The sequence below is a fragment of the Bubalus kerabau genome, chromosome 6 (assembly GCF_029407905.1).
Source record: "Bubalus kerabau isolate K-KA32 ecotype Philippines breed swamp buffalo chromosome 6, PCC_UOA_SB_1v2, whole genome shotgun sequence".
In the NCBI taxonomy this organism is placed as follows: Eukaryota; Metazoa; Chordata; class Mammalia; order Artiodactyla; family Bovidae; genus Bubalus; species Bubalus kerabau.
The window spans coordinates 98,591,259-98,603,494 of record NC_073629.1 but is presented as its reverse complement, the minus strand read 5'-3'; positions in this window follow the sequence as shown (position 1 = coordinate 98,603,494).

Sequence of the window (12,236 nt, the reverse complement as noted above, 5' to 3'; positions counted from 1 at the left end):
GGCTCTTTAGTTCCTCTTTGCTTTCTGCCACAAAGGTGGTGTTATCCATATATCTGAGGTTATTGATACTTCTCCTGGCAATCTTGATTCCAGCCTGGTTCTTCATCCAGCCTGGCATTTAACATGATTGTGGCTCAGATGGTAAAGCATCTGCCTACAATGTGGGAGACCCAGGTTCGATCCCTGGGTTGGGAAGATTCCCTGGAGAAGGGAATGGCAACCCACTTCAGAATCCTTGCCTGGAAAATCCCATGGACAGAGGAGCCTGGTCGGCTACAGTCCATGGGGTCACAAAGAGTCGGACACGACTGAGCGACTTCACTTTCACTTTCACTCGGCATATACGTTAAATAAGCAGGGTGACAATATACAGCCTTGATGCACTTCTTTCCCAATTTGAAACCAGTCCATTGTTCCATGTCCGGTTCTAACTGTTGCTTCTTGACCTGCATACAGATTTCTCAGGAGGAAGGTGGTCTGGTATTCCCATCTCTTGGAGAATTTTCCAGTTTGTGGTGATCCACACAGTTAAAAGCTGAAACTCCAATACTTGGCCACCGCATGCAAAGAGTTGACTCATTGAAAAAGACTCTGATGCTAGGAGGGATTGGGGGCAGGAGGAGAAGGGGATGACAGAGAATGAGATGGCTGGATGGCATCACCGACTCAATGGACATGAGTTTGGGTAATCTCCAGGAGCTGGTGATGGACAGGGAGGCCTGGAGTGCTGCAATTCATGGGTTCGCAAAGAATCAGATAAGACTGAGTGACTGAACTGAACTGAACACAGTTAAAGACTTTAACGTAGTCAATGAAGCAGAAGTAGATTTTTTCTGGAATTCTCTTGCGTTTTCTATGACCCAATGCGACAGATGTTGGCAATTTGGTCTCTGGTTCCTCTGCCTATTCTAAAACCAGCTTGAACATCTGGAAGTTCTTGGTTCAGGTACTACTGAAGCCTAGCTTAGAAAATCTTGAGTACTACTTAGCTGGTGTGTGAGATGAGTGAAATTGTGTGGTAGTATTCTTTGGCATTGCCTTTCTTTGGGGTTAGAGTGAAAACTGACCTTTTCCAGTCTTGTGGCCACTGTTAAGTTTTCCAAATTTGCAAGCATATTAAGTGCAGCAATTTAACAACATCATCTCTAGGATTTGAAAGTGCTCAACTTGAACTCCATCACCTCCACTAGCTTTGTTCACAGTGATGCTTCCTAAGGCCCACTTGACTTCACATTCCAGGATATCTGCCTCTAGGTGAGTGATCACACCATCATGATTAGCTGGGCTTGGAAGGAAAGTTATGACCAACCTAGATGGCATATTCAAAAGCAGAGACATTACTTTGTCAACAAAGTTCTGTCTAGGCAAGGTTATGGTTTTTCCTGTGGTCATGTATGGATGTAAGAGTTGGACTGTGAAGAAGGCTGAGCGCTGAAGAATTGATGCTTTTGAACTGTGGTGTTGGAGAAGACTCTTGAGAGTCCCTTGGACTGAAAGGAGATCCAACCAGTCCATCCTGAAGGAGATCAGCCATGGGATTTCTTTGGAGGGAATGATGCTGAAGCTGAAACTCCAGTACTTTGGCCACCTCATGCGAAGAGCTGACTCATTGGAAAAGACTCTGATGCTGGGAGGGATTGGGGGCAGGAGGAGAAGGGGATGACAGAGGATGAGATGGCTGGATGGCATCACTGACTCGATGGATGTGAGTCTGGGTGAACTCCGGGAGTTGATGATGGACAGGGAGGCCTGGCGTGCTGTGATTCATGGGGTCGTGAAGAGTCGGACATGACTGAGCAACTGAACTGAACTGAACTGAACTGAAGATCTTTTTTGTACAGTTCTGTGTATTCTTGTCACCTCTTCTTAATATCTTCTGCTTCTGTCAGGTGCATACCATTTCTGTCCTTTATCGAGCCCAACTTTGCATGAAATATTCCCTTGGTATCTCTAATTTTCTTGAAGAGATTTCTAGTCTTCCCCTTTCTATTGTTTTCCTCTATTTCTTTGCATTGAACACTGAGGAAGGCTTTCTTATCTCTCCTTGCTATTCTATGGAACTTTATATTCACATGGATATATCTTTCCTTTTCTCCTTTGCCTTTAGCTTCTCTTCTTTTCTCAGGTATTTGTAAGGTTGCCTCAGGCAATCACTTTGCCTTTTTGCGTTTCTTCTTCTTGGGTATGGTTTCGATCACTGCCTCCTTACAATGTTATAAACCTCTGTCCATAGTTTTCAGGCACTCTCTCTATCAGATCTAATCTCTTGAATCTATTTGTCACTTCAAGGGATTTGATTTAGGTCATATCTGAATGGTCTAGTGGTTTTCCCTACTTTCTTCAATTTAAGTCTGTATTTGACAATATGGAATTCATGATCTGAGCCACAGTCAGCTCCTAGTCTTTTTTGCTGACTGCGTAGAGCTTCTCCTTTTTTGGCTGCCAAGAGTATAATCAATTTGAATATATTGTATTGACCATCTGGTGATGACCATATGTAGAGTTGTCTCTTGTGTGGTTGGAAGAAGGTGTTTGCTACGACCTGTGTGTTCTCTTGGCAAAACATTTTTAGCCTTTGCCCTGCTTCATTTTGTGCTCCAAGGCCAAACTTACCTGTTACTCCAGGCATCTCTTGATTTCCTACTTTTGCATTCCAGTCTGCTATAATGAAAGGACATCCTTTTTTTTTTTTTTTTTTTGGTGTTAGTTCTGGAAGGTCTCATAGGTCTTCATAGAACCATTCAGTTTCAACTTCTTCAGCATTAGTGATTGGGGCATAGACTTGGATGACTGTGATATTTAATGGTCTGCTTTGGAAACACAGAGAGGTCATTCTGTCATTTTTGAGATTGCACCCAAGTACTGCATTTCAGAGTCTTTTATTAACTATGACGTTATTTCTTCTAAAGGGATTCTTGCCCACAGTAGTAGATACAATGGTCATCTGAATTAAACTCACCCATTCTGGCCCATTTTAATTCACTGATTCCTAAAATGTAGATGTTCACTCTTGCCATCTCCTGTTTGACCGCTTCCAATTTACCTTGATTCGTGGACCTAACATTCCACGTTCCTATGCAATACTGTTCTTTACAGCATCAGACTTTACTTCCATCACTAGTCACATCCACAACTGGAAGTTGTTTTCACTTTGGCTCAGTCTCTTCATTCTTTCTGGAGCTATTTCTCCACTTCTCCAGTAGCATATTGAGCACCTACTGACTTGGGAAGTTCATCTTTCAGTGTCATATCTTTTTGCCTTTTCATACTGTTTATGGGGTTAAAGAAACATGCCATTGTTATACACAATATTGATGAATCTCAAAAACTTTATATTGAGTGGAGGAAGTTAGTCTTAAAAGATTACATACTTCATGATTTCATTCTGTGACTTTCTCAAAAAGACAAAGTTATCATAATGGAGAACTGATCATTTGTTAGGAGTTAGAGGGTGGAGCTCATGTCCATTGAGTCAGTGATGTCATCTAACCATCTTGTTCTCTGTCATCCCCTTCGCCTCCTGCCTTCAACTTTCCCAGCATCAAGGTCTTTTTCCAATGAGTTGGCTCTTCCCATCAGGTGGCCAAAGTATTGGAGCTTCAGCTTCAGCATCAGTCCCTCCAATGAATATTCAGGATTGATTTCCCTTAGGATTTACTGGCTTGATCTCCTTTCAGTCCAAGGGATTCTCAAGAGTCCTATCCAACACCACAGTTCAAAAGCATCAATTCTTCAGTGCTCAGCCTTTTTTATGGTCCAATTCTCACATCCATACATAATTACTGGAAAAACCATAGCTTTGACTATATCATATGGTAAGAGTATTCTGTTTTTGTGAGAAACCACTCAACTGTCCAAAGTGGCTGTACCTTTTTGCATTTCTCTCCAGCAGTAAATGAGAATTCCTTTTGTTTCCCATGCTCAGCACATTTGGTATTGTTAATGTTTTGGATATTGCATGCTCAGTCACTCAGTCATGTCCAACTCTTTATGGTCCCATGGACTATAGCCCGCTGGACTCCTCTGTCCATGGAATTTTTCAGGCAAGAATACTGTAATGGGTTACCATTCAGTAACCCATTACAGTATTTCAGTAACCCATTTCAGGCAAGAATACTGTAATGGGTTACCATCCTTCTCCAGGGGATTTTCCCGACCCAGGGATCGAACACATGCCTCCTGAATCTCCTGTGTTGGCAGGCTGATTGTTTACCACTGAGCCAGTTTTGAAAAGCCAGTTTTGGATATTATCCCCTCTTAATAGTGTACAGTGTTATCTCATTGTTGCTTTCACTTACAATTCCCTCATAATTTATGACGCTCAGTATCTTCTCATATATGTATGCCGATCAAGAAGTAACAGTTAGAACTGTGTATGGAACAACTGACTGGTTCAGGGTTGAGAAAGGAGTTTGACAAGGCTGTTTATAGTCACCGTGTTTATTTAACTTATATGCAGAGCACATCATGAGAAATGCCGGGTTGGATGAGTTACAAGCTGGAATCAAGATTGCCAGGAAAAATATCAACAACCTCAGATATGTGGATGATATCACTCTAAAGGCAGAAAGTGAAGAGGAACTAAAGAACCTCTTGATGAGGGTGAAGGAGGAGAGTGAAAATGCTCACTTAAAGCTAAATATATATATAAAAAAAACTAAGCTCATGGCACCTGGCTCCATCATTTCATGGCAAATACAAGGGGGAAAGGTGGAAGCATTGACAGATTTTTTATTTCTATAGAAACTTTCATTGAGACATCGGCAGGGATTACACTGAAGCTGTATATGCTTGCAACATAATTATTGAAGAATTTTTCTCATTTGTTCTGTCATGTTTTTCATTTCTACAGTTGATGGATTGTATCTCTGTCACTTTGTATAGTGTATTCTTCTTGTTCTTTATGTCCTGCAAATTGGAGGTTAAAAGGGAGGTTTAATTTGATTCAGGTTTCTTTTGCTTCCTTTTTTTTTTCTGCCAAGAACACACATCATAGGTAGTATTTTGTTCCTAACATGCAGAATAATATAATCTCTGGTGGTTTCTCTTTCTGTGATATTAGCAACCACTGATGTTCAGAAACTAGGTTATTAATATATTTTCAAATTGCTTTATTTAAGTAGTCATTATTTTGCAACCATAACTATTTATTGTTAAATTAATATTTTATTGATAAAATTGTTTTTCATATTTCTTATTTATCATTCATCTAATATTTTAGACATTGTCATTTCCATTTGGGAAAATTTTTTTCTTAGATAATTTTCATAGAGTCTACAGTAATGGTACATTCTGAAAGTCCTTGACTAGTTTTCATTTTTACTTATGAGAAATTATTTGAGATGGACAAACTTGTAGGTTCAAAGCTCATTTTGCCCTCAGAATTCTATATACGTTACTGTTTCTTCTGACATCTAGTGATACACGTTGGGTGTCAATGTTCATTTAATATTATGAAAGAAATTATACTAAGAAAGCAATGATGATTACTCATGGCTTTTGAATTGCAATCTGATTACAGGAAAATTTGAAGGGAAGATCATTATCTGAGGTTTCTTGGCCTTCATTTATAACAGAAACAAAATTTTCACAACAAAATCAGATACATCTCTAACTTAATACCTATTACTTGGGATTCTTTGGGTGAACAAAGATGGAGAAATGGTGAGATTTGTTCAAGAAAACAGGGTGAATAGAGTTAATGTTCAAGTAGTATCAAGTCTTAGTAACTTTCAGTGAATGGAATAATGTATAAAGCAGGTTAAATTGACCTATGTGGAAAGCACTGTCACAAGATGTGCTTGGAGAGACATGTATTGTGTTTTTTTTGGGGGTGCTGGAGATAGAGATGTCAACAAAAAAATTGCCCACATATTACAGGAGAAGGGTAATAAGCCTGAGGAGCACAGCTATGATTCCGTGTGTTACTAGCCAAAAGAAAGGGCAAAAGAAGCTTGTTGTCACTCTTTGGTTCCACACTTGAAGGGCTATAACTTAACCTTAGTTATTAAGTGACCATAGTATGTTAATGTATAACTTGACAAAACATAGATTTGGGCCTTTGTCTTTTCTCTGGAAACAGGATGAACCTTGGGCTGATAGCCAGGTAGGAAGTGGGCCTTTTCAGGGAACGGAAAATAAATAAGTGCTGGAAAAATAATAGCCTCAGAGTCAAGACTCTCCCCACCCACTTACTTCTTAGCGTCATGCCTAAAACAATGATTAATAGACTGAAAAATACCATTGAACCAGCTATAACCATTGCCATATCCCACATCCAGTCATTGTACAAGGGAAACAAAGGATCTGAAATAGAGACTGAAAAAAAAAATTTAGTTGAGTTGTGAATTAGGGGGAGAGAATATTTAAGAAATAACAATTAATATTACTTATACTGAGAATTTATTCTTTAGAAGTCATTGTTCTACCACTTAAAATGGATTAATTCCGTTAATCCTTATATTAACTATATAAAATAGATTCATTAATGCTCTTTTGTTATAATCTTTTTTCTTATCAACTTTGAGTTGAATTTATAAGATGAAACCTTTGGATGAACAGAATGGCTTTTGTATTTGGGAGGAATGTGACTCTTTGGGAGCTAGACTATTGTAGACAGAATAGGCCCCTAAAAGTATCTGTGTCCCAAAACCTGGAACTTGTGAATATGTTACATTCCATGGAAATAGAGACTTTGCAGAGGTAATTAAGGTTATGAACCTTAACATAGGGAGATTATTCAAGTTTATTCATGCAGATCCAATATAGTTATATGAGTCCTTAAATCAGAGACTTTTTAAGACTGAAGTCAGAGAGATGTAGCAGAATGCAAGGTTAGAGAGAGTCAAATGATGAAATGGACTTTACCCACCATTGCTGGCAGAGCCACATGGAAAACATGTGAATAAATCCAGACAGGCTGCAGTCCTCGGGCTGACAGTTGATAAGGAAATGGGACCTCAGTCCCACAACTTTAAGGAACAAAAATTGGCCGACAATCTAAATGAATTAGAATGAATTAGAGTGAGGCTCTATAAGTATAACCCACACTGTGGCAAAATTCCTCTTCATCTTTGAAAAGTAAAAGTGCAAGTCTCTCAGTCATGTCCGACTCTTTGAGACCCCATGGATATACAGTCCATGGAATTCTCCAGGCCAGAATACTGGAGTGGGTAGCTTTCCTTTCTCCAGGGGATCTTTCCAACCCAGGGATCAAACCCAGCTCTCCCTCACTGCAGGTGGATTCTTTACCAGCTGAGCCACAAGGGAAGCCTTTCATCCTTGGGACCATGGAACTAGAAAACCAATTATTTACTCCTAACATATAATGGTGCCACAGGCATAGGAGAATATTTTAGTCATTCTCATTGAATTGTGAAGAAAATGAAAAGGAAAAAGTAGTCACTGCTCCCAAGTAATTTCAAAGGTCAACTGGGAAAACTCCATTAGGTTTCAAGTCCTGAGGATAAACATGTATGACTCATGACTCTAGCCTCTAGGCTTACAGCTTTGTTTTTGGAGACATTTTTCCTTCATGAAGGGCATGTGTGGGGGTGGTTTAGTTGCTAAGTCATGTCCGACTCTTGTGACCCCATGGACTGTAGCCTGCCTGGCTCCTCTGTCCATGGGATTCTCTACACTGAAAAATGATCCCAAAGATATTCAATATCTAATTACAGGCTGGAATAAAGGTTGCCAGATGAAATATCAACAACCTCAGATATGCAGATGATACCCCTCTAATGGCAGAAAGGAAAGAAGAGCTAAAGAACCTCTTGATGAAGGTGAAAGAGGAGAGTGAAAAAGCCTGCTTAAAACTCAACATTCAAAAACTAAGATCATGGCATCCAGTCCCATCACTTCATGGCAAATAGATGGGGGAAAAGTGGAAACAATTTTTTTTTCTTGCATTCCAAAATCACTCAGATGGTGTCTGCAGTCATGAAATTAAAAGATGCTTGCTCCTTGGAAGAAAAGCTATGACAAACCTAGACAGCATATTAAAAAGCAGAGACATCACTTTGCAGACAAAGGTCCATAAGTCATAAGTCAAAGCTTATGGTTTTTCCAGTAGTCATGTATGGATGTGAGAGTTGGACCATAAAGAAGGCTGAGCACCAAAGAATTGATGCTTTTGAACTGTGGTATTGGAGAAGAGTCTTGAGAGTCCCGTGGACAAGGGGATCAAACCAATCAATCCTAAAGGAAATCAGTCCTAAATATACACTAAAGGACTGATGCTAAAGTTGAAGCTCCAGCCCTTTGGCCACCTGATGGGAAGACCAAACTCATTGGAAAAGACCCTGATGGTGAGAAATATTGAGGGCAAGTGGAGAAAGGGATGACAGAGGATGAGATGGTTGGATGGCATCACCAACTCAATGGATATGTGTTTCAGCAAACTCTGGAAGTTAGTGAAGGGCAGGGAAGTCTGGCTTGCTGCAGTCCATGGGGTCACAAAGAGTTGGACACAATTTAGCAACTGAACAACAATAACCCATGGAACTCATGCATAGTACCTTATGTGATAAAAGAGTAGAGATGTCATTAAGTTATGAAACTCAAGGTAGCATATTATCCTGGATTATCTGGGTGGGCCCAATTCAATCACAAGTACTCAGAGGTAGGCAAAAGTTTACTTTATACACAGAGGAGAAGACAATGTGAAGATACAGCTGAGAGAGTTTTTAAATGTATTTCTACTGTCTTTGAAAATGTAAGAAATAATCCATTAACCAAGAAATGCAAGGAATGCAGCTCTAGAAACTGTAGAAGGCAAGAAAATGGATTCTCCCTAGACCTTCTGAAGGGATTGCAGGTTTTGTTACATATTGGATTTAGCCCAGTGAAATCCACTGTAGACTTTTGACCTCCAGAACTGTAAGATAATAAATGTATGTTGCTTTAAGATACTAAATCTGTGGTAAGTTGGTACAGTGGCCACAGGAAAAACTTTTGTGCCTCAAATAACATCAACAGGGGGAATTCCCTGGTGGTCTAGTGGTTAGGACTTGGTGCTGTCTCTGCTGTGGGCCCAGGTTCAATCCCTTTTCAAGGAACTAAGATCCCACAAGCTGTGCAGTATGACCACACACCAAAAAAAAAGAAAAAAGGGAAAAGAACACTATTGGGAAGCAAAAGATAACCTACAGAATGTGGAGAGCAGAGGTAAGTCATGTATCTGATAAAGACTGTGTATCCAGAATATATAAAGAAATACAACTCAACAGTTAAAAGACAAGTAACACAATTTAAAAATTGGCAAATGATTTAGACATTTATCCAAAGAAAATATGCAAATAGCTGATAAGTACAAGAAAATCTCTTCAACATCTTTGCTTATTAGAGAATTGAAAATCAAAAATCATGTAGAGCAATGCTTGAGCTCAACAAAAGGATGTACATATCATATGGCTAATAGTGAAAGATACACAATAATAAGTGTTGGTGAGAATATGTAGAAGTGGAACCCTCACATGGTGGTGAGAATTTCAAATAGTAAAGCCAATTTGGAAAATATTTTAGCTGTTATAAAAAAATATGAAACATAGAATTAATGTGATCCAGCAATTGCATTCCTAGGGGTATATCTAAGAGAAATGAAGGCATATATCCACTCAAAATATTATACTCAAATATTCATAATGGAATTATGAATAATAATCAAAATTGGAAACAAACCAAGAAGCATTATTAACTAATGAGTGAATGAACAAAATGTTCTATATTTATATGATGGAATATTATTCAGCAATAGAAAGGAATGAAGATTTGATACATATTAAAATATGAATAGACCTTTAAAACATATGCTAAATGAAAGGAGTCAGTCAAAAATGAGTAAATATCATTTGATTCCACTTATATGAAATGCTCAGGAAGAGCAAATTAAAACTGAGATGAGATACCACTGAACACACTAGCTAAAATTAGAAAGATTGAGGGAAACCCAAAGTGGAAAACATGAGGAATAAATGTTCTCTTATCCATTGCAGGTGATGTGTGAAACAGTACACACAGTTTAGTGGTTTCTTATAAAGTTAAAAAATTCACCTAGATTCCGTGGTTGCTCAGTAGGAAAGAATCCGCCCACCAAAGCAGCAAGACATGGGTTTGATCCCTGGGTGGGGAAGAGATGGCAACCCACTCCAGTAGTTTTGCCTGGAAAATCCCATTGAGAGAGGAGCCTGCTGGGCTAGAGTCCACGGAGTCACAAAAGAGTAGGACATGACTGAGCAACTAAACAACAACATATGATTTAGTTTAATTCCTAAGTATTTATTTAAAAGAAATTGCTGACCACAGCTAGGTGATCATTAAACCTGAGGGGGGAAAAATCTTTACAATCAGAAATAATTTATATTTCCTTGGGCAGCTCTTGTAAAGACTCAGTTGGTCTATATCCTGATCTGTTGGCCCCTCATGTCTACTTCTACAGAATCCTCAGGAGTTAGTGTTTTGACTTAGTTCAGATTAAGAAGTCCAGAGGAATTTTGGCTTAGGTCGACTATTTTTCTCAAACATCATATTCAAGTGCTCGGTTTGTTTATACAAACATTAATTTTCCTCTTGGCAATAGAAAGTAGGGTCTTTCCATCCACTGATATGGTAACTTCTGAGGCAAGGTTTGCAATTTTCAGTGGACAGATTAGAAATATAGGACTGTGCATGTTGTGGTTCAAGGCTGCCTGGCATGAGGAAGGGAGGAGAGGGGACCGAGAAAGTTCTACTAGGGACCATCCTAATTCTCTAAAATTCTCTTCTGTGGTTTGACAGGAATGCCTCAAGTAAAACAAAGGGTTTCTTTGCCTTGATTAGATGGCAATTGTCTCGTACACACATATTCCTTAGAAATCTCTAAATTATGAACTGCCAAGTGTAAAATCATTTTTTGAATACCATTCTATTAGTTTATCAATTTCACCTCTAAATGATGACCATATTTCATAATAGTCCAAGGAAAGAAAGTGAAAGTCGCTCAGTTGTGTCTGACTCTTTGCGACCCCATGGACTATACAGTCCATGGAATTCTCCAGGCCAGAATACTAGAGTGGGTAGCCTTTCCCTTCTCCAGGGGATCTTCCCAACCCAGATATCAAACTAGGGTCTCTTGCTTTGCAGGTGGATTCTTTACCAACTGAGCTACCAGAGACGCCCAAGGAAAGAATCATAAGCTTCCTGAGACTGCATGTAGATTTAAGAGGTATATGTGAGCACTGCAATTGGATTCATGTTAACATTATATTTTCAAAGTAGACTCTAAGCCTCAAAGAGATAAGAAACATTGACCTAGAGTCATGAATGTACACCAACAACGGCATAGTAAATTAGTGGCCGGACCCAGTCATGTTTTCTGAAGCCAGAATGTTTCTTATTCCTTATGGCAGGAGTTATGTCCTTAAGCACAGTTGATAACACTGGTGGCAGTCAAAGCAGCTCCAGTCTTTGACACCCACAATAATCAGTGTCAGAATTTGGTCCTCTGAGATGTCACCTAAACTGTTGATCTTCCTGGTTATGAGGAAAAAGTCGTACAGCTCTTGCTAAACAACACCAAGAAAACAGATATCCAGGGAAAGGAGATCTTTTAAGCTCTTAGTAGTCACCACGATTAACCCCATTTACCTCATTTCCGGAACTTCAGATATATAATGAGCATTCCAGAAAAGGCTAAAAGACACAATAATTGAGTGTTGCTTGAGCTCAACCAACCGAGGAAGTCATATGGGAACACTAGAACAGAGAGTTTGTATTAATGAAAGAGAAACGCAGGAATACGGGTTACCATTGACCTAAGAACCATTATCAGAAAAAGCACAGTCATTGCTTCATGCCCACTCAGCCTAGGTAGGGCTAGGATGTGAGTTTACTTTGTGGGTGGTGGCTGACCCTAGTAAAACTGGACACAGCAGAACTAGGAGGAGTTTTTTCCCTAATTCTCACCACCTAATCTAGCACTGAATTAGTCTCGGGGAACCAGACAGATGCCCTGGGATCTTCATTAGATTTCTGGGAGTTCTGAGGGTTGTGAGATTAGACAGATGGCGCCGTGGTGACACTGAGGTGACTGAAAGAAGAAAACACGCTTTAAACCCCTCAGCCTTAATTTCCCTGTCAAGGGGCTTATTTCTACAAATTTAACAGAAATAATTAAAATGTTTTACCATATATTACTAAAATAGTTATTCTTTGATCTCTATCAACTTTCAGAAGAAAATGACCAGAAATAATGAGAT